The following is a 6002-nucleotide window of genomic DNA, read 5'->3' as shown; positions in this document are numbered from 1 at the left end:
CTTTATTTGGTCTGATTGTGAAGGCTGATGCACATCAAGTGACTTGATCAGGTGACATGTGGCTTGCAAAAAAGCCACACAAGAACCACGTACAAGTGTCGAATGTCTAAGAGGAAAACTTAATGATAGTGAGATTGCAGCTTGGGTGTGTTTTGGTAGCAGAAGCAGAAAGAGTGACAGGCACATCCCAGCTGTTTGTCTTCCTTTTTTTGTGTAAAAAATCGGTGGAAGGAGGGGGGAGGGGCCGCCATCACAAAGACAAATGGTGCTCAGAAGAAATGATCATTCTGTGATGGGATAAACCTTGTATTAGTGGCACAGGCATACTTTAGCAGAAACAAAGACAGTCCAGTTAAACAGCATTGTCTACAAATCTTTTCGACCAAAACTTTCCACAGGGAAGAAAATTCAATGGGAATAAGTGAGTGGCTATTGGGATGTCATTGCTGACTATTCTATGGTGCTGGGAACATTCATAATGGAATCCTAAACAATGGTTAATGAGGTCCAATGAATCAAGTTTCCCCCTCCCCAGAGAGTGTGTGACTCCACCTGCATGTAACACAAGTTTGTCCATGATCGTGTGGGGTCTTGTTCTTCTAGAACTTGGACTGACATTTGAAATCTGAATTACTGTCAAACTGGCTTACAATGGCTGTCCAAGGTCCATCAATACGTGTGATTGTTATCACCAGATTTAACTATATTGTATATAGTATAGTACCATTTATGTTCAGTTTTGGCAGTGGGTTTATCCAGGAGGGTAACACTGTCATCCATGGAGATAATGCTGTTCCGGACTGATTTCTCTACATACAACACTAGTTCTCTTCTGCGAAACCTCAGTTTCACTGAGGATTAATGGGAGGCTGCATATGTGACAGTAATGAAAGAATGGACTGCATTACGGCTTATCACCCTACATAATATTGTGGAGTCAGTGCCTTGATGAATTAAAGCCATCATAACAGCCAAAGGGGGTCCCAGAGCATGAATGCTTTTGATTAAATATGCAGGCAGTCTAATTTGTCTTATTGGTTAATACGTGACAAAATCAAAATGAGTACATTCTACACTTTGCTACCAACCTAAGAGCTTCTGCTGTTTTTGTCTTTTTGGTTTACTAGCTCCCCTTCCATACACAGGATTTATTCTTCCTATACTTAACCTCTAGGATTTAAATCAGAAAAGGTAAAACAAAAAACTGCCAGTGTTAATAGGAATATTTATTTTCTTATGGAAGCAGCTAAAAGATGAATAATGTGTAGTCTTGATATTGCCCTATATTTTTTTGAACAGAAAATCACCTAGCATACGAAAAGAGCTTGGAGCTTTAGGATGTAGTTTTTAACAACTTAACTTTCCTCTTCAGTGCAAATTGCCAAAAAAATGTAGAAGTGTGAGCTTGTCATTCAAATACTTTGTAAAATACGAATTCTTCCCAAATGTTGAGATATTTTTCCTGTCGAGTAGCTGTCAATGGAACTCCAAAGAGACCAAGCTACCTTGGTGATTTCTGTTTGCCAGCTTGTTAGTGTTAAGCTGATTACCATACCAGTTATTAGACATGAAGATTTGTGGGAATATGTCTAGTATTATGTTAATAGGCTTTCATAGTCATCATTCAAATATTTAATTAGGTATATATTTTTTGCATCTGAAGTACTTACACAAATAAAAGGTTTAACACTATTTTTTTCTGTCAAAAAAGCATTCTACATTTTAAACAATTCTAGTTATCCAAACAAGATTATTTTTGCAGGTGACTGCAAATAGGGGACAAATTCTCAGTGCACAATTTTAATTTTAAAGCTTTTCTTTTTTTTAGACTATCAGGCTACGGCGTTGTAAACCAAGTTACATCTTGTATTGACTATATACACTTCTTGCAATAGGGAAAAGAGGAACTTTAATCGTTTATTCTGTCTTCTTAAACTGTTATTAATTATTTTGGCATCCTGTGCTTCTTTACATGGGTCTTTTAATTGTCTACTTAAATGCTTTTGGTTGCATGGAGTTCCATTGAATAAGATCCACTTTTGGAAATGCACTAGCTGAAAGGGTAGGTGACATTATGGTTGAAGAATATCATATGGTCAGTGTACTAAGATTATGTGTTGTAAAGCTAGGGTATACAGCCATATTTCAATATAAAGTGTTATTTAAAAAAATAAGTTCATAAAAAAAATTGCGTTTTAGCAAATCATTCATTTTGTTTTTATAACCTGCAGTGTATTCATAAAGAGATGCGTTGAAACTTGCTGTCTGTTTTCAACAACTTCCAACAATAAGAGCTATAATCTTTTTGTCCCACTTGTCTTCATATGAGAGCACACCCTTGCTAATGCACACACAAAACATTCATGATTATGGTTCCCTGTGTAATTGCTTCTTTTAAAATCACTTAGATCCAACAGAGCTAGGATGATTCAGTGTAGCACAGACTGCTGTTAGACAATTAACTTCAAATGATTCAGACAGGATTGTGATTAATCAAGATTTAAATGCTGTCCAATATTGAGTGCTTTAATACCTGCCCCCCCCCCCCCATGCTAAATACACTTCTTTGTTCTCCTATATATTAGGAACTTTCCTTTATATAATATTTCTGCTGAAATTTTACCCTGGTTTATTTAATACTAGGTGGATCGTTTTCATGGACAACACATTTAACACTATACTACCAGTCAAAAGTTTTAGAACACCTCCATTTTTCCAGTTTTTATTGAAATTTACGCAGTTTAATGTCTCAATGTACTTTGAAATTAAAGCATAGAACAAATAAACAATTGGAGATAAAAAAGAAATCATGGAATTGTTTTGTTTAACAAAATGTAATCTAAATTTTTGACTCATCAATGTCACCATCTTTTGCAGATTTAACAGCCGAACATACTGGAAATCAAATATTGGTCGAAAGTTCTTCCCAACACTGTTGCAGAAGTTCCCACAAATGTGTTGCACTTGTAGGTTGCTTTGCTTTCGCCCCTCTGTCCAGTTCATCCCAAACCAGCTCAATGGGGTTTAAGTCTGGAGACTGTGCTGGCCATTCCATGATTTGAAGCCCACCATCTTGTTCTTTTCTTCTAAGGTAGTTCTGACATAGAATGGAGGTATGTTTTGGGTCATTATCTTGCTGTAGAATGACCCCCTGACCAACTAGGCATATAGCAGAGAGTACTGCATGGCACTGCAAAATGCTGTGGTAGCCGTTTTGGTTCAGGGTGCCACTCACTCTATGCAAGCCGCTGACTCTGGATCCAGCAAAAGAGCCACAGACCATCACACTTCCTCTGACAGTTGGTGTCACACACCGAGGAACCATCCTTTCGCCTACTCGACTGCATACAAAAACCCTGCGTGATGAACCGAAGATTTCAAATTTTGATTCATCGGTCCATAAGACCTTCTTCCAGTCTTCAGTAGTCCACTGGCAGTGCTTCATGGCCCAGGCAAGTCTCTTTTTCTTATTTTGCCATCTTAGCAATGGCTTTCTTATTGCCACTCGACCTGTCAAACCTGCAGCTCGAAGTCTTCTCTTCTCTCACAGTTGAAACTGAGACTTGCTTACTTCAACCAATGTTAAGCTGTGCTTGAAGCTGTTGTCCTGTGAGCCACCTATCACGCAAGTTGTTGACTCTCAGAAACTTGTCTTCTGATTCTGTTGTGGCTTTGGGTCTGCCAGACCTCTTCCTGTCAAAGTGCCTTTTGATGGTGTAGGAAACTGTACTCACTGACACCTTGGCTTTCTTTGCAATTTCTCTAAAGGAAAGACCTACACTTTTAAGGGTTATAATGGTCTCTCTGTCTTCCTTTGTTAATTGCCTTTTTCTCGCCGTTATGATAGCAATATACTACTTCCTGCAGTACAATACTGTCCAAATAATGCTTAAGAGGGTGTAGTAACACAGTCTGTTCCAACACTGCTTTTATACAGACAGAGGGTTTGTAAGTAATCAACAAAAGTTGGGACACCTGTAGGAATTGTTAGCATCAACTTTCAAGGCTTAATTTACTTCCATTGCTGCAGAACAGCTGTAAGTTGTTAACCCATTACTTGTTCCCTGAAAAAGGACTTTTTGGATAACTCTGAAATGTACATTATTTTTCAGTTTTTGGAAACCTAAACTTTTTTTTAAACCTCTGGCAGTTTACCGCTTACCTTTGTACCATTTCAGGTTATTCACTGGACTAGAACAGCTTAAATTTCAATAAAAACTGGAAAAATGGGGGTGTTCTAAAACTTTTGACCAATAGTGTACACTGCACAGTGTATGTCGTATTGTATTGGGTAGGATTCTTCGAGCTTTCAAAATCTCTTATCAATATCCAGTGCTATTATCTTTCAATGTAACATCATCAAAGTTATTGTTGTTAATGTAAATGAGCTCTACAGAAAACAATTGTTCTTGTGAACTGTTTCTTGGTTCCTCTTGTGTGCTGTCTGTTCCAAACTATTATTTGTGGCTTGTAATCTGCCCAGTCTTTATCTTAGCTGATAGACGTAAACTCTAACTTTGTATTAGTCTGTGATTCATGTATATTGTTTTCTCTTTTGTTGCTTCTTTTAAGAATAAATCAAGCTGTTTTCAAACATGATGAACCAGAGTAGATACAATTACAGATGACGTTTCTTTCCATGGCATGTATTATTGTATCCTGCATTCTATTTACCCCAAATTATCTCAATTAAATATACAGTACACTCTATTTGTATTCCTAATATGTACACTCAATCAGCCAAATAAGGGTGCTGCTGTTACTACCAGCAGCAGTGATGTAAGAGGTTTTTAATGACATATTTAAGCTCTGTAGCTCTGGAACAAAACCAGATATTTTATAAATGCTATTTTAAGGAATGCTAATAACATTTTACAGCAACACCACAGAAGTTATAGTTTTCAATGTCTGCAGTAAGAGGGATAAATAGATTCATATTCACTTCAGGGTATAATATTATACTGATCATGTCTCTATGCTAAATATCTACTATATAACACATTTGCTTATGTGTTACTACAATCTTAACACCTCTTAATTTATATTGCAGTGCCTGATCTTTCTTTATACATTCACCCTTAACATTATGCAAATAGTGGTAAGCAAGATTTTAAAATCAATTTGCTTACCTCTTCTTATCATTAATAATGTTACTAATGCTAATAGTTATTTATTTAAACAGGTACAAAACACACATGAGGTAAAATAGTATAACCTTTCGGGAAAAAAAAGAAAAATAAATAGGTTTAGTCAACGAAAATGCTATCAAATTGGTTTCTTAAATTTCTACTTTCCACTGTAATGCCAAAGTGGAAAAACCCACCCAGACCTGTTTAATCTGTCTCTTAACCTTTTGGTTATGGATTTAATACAGTGTATTAAAAACAATTGCTAACCTTAATATGAATGCACTTCTGTTCCAGCATAATATAGGAGGACAACAAGTATCAATACTGTCACCGAAAAAGCAAATACACTATTCTGAAGGAATGTTTGCAAATGCATGCTCCAGTTTGCGGAACACAGCTATAGTAAACAACAGCCCATGCATTAATATAGGTTACATATTTACATATGTGAGAGGCATGTGACACTGTTGGGTATACACAAAAATTGATTGACCAAACTTGGAAAACACTTTAACCATCTTGTGTGTCTGTTGATCTTGTAACTTGTATTATTATTATTATTATTATTATTATTTATTATTATTATTATTATTATTATTATTATTATTATATGCAGGCGTCTAATCTTACTAAAAACATTGCTACAGTATTTCTCTGCCATGAGATGTTAGCTTAATCAAAGCTGTTTCTTAAATGAAAACTAAAGTGTGCAGGCAGATAAACTGGGTATGTGTGTTTATGTATTTCTTCATAAGAGGTAATAAAATATATGAAGGTTTGCATTCATAAGGAAATCATGTTATGCAGAAATAAGTATACAGTATTAAGGAGAGAAAACAAAATTAGTATATCTTGGATAAAGTGTTACTGTAA

This window comes from Polyodon spathula, chromosome 23 (genome assembly GCF_017654505.1).
Source record: "Polyodon spathula isolate WHYD16114869_AA chromosome 23, ASM1765450v1, whole genome shotgun sequence".
Lineage (NCBI taxonomy): Eukaryota > Metazoa > Chordata > Actinopteri > Acipenseriformes > Polyodontidae > Polyodon > Polyodon spathula.
This window is presented reverse-complemented; position numbering follows the sequence as displayed.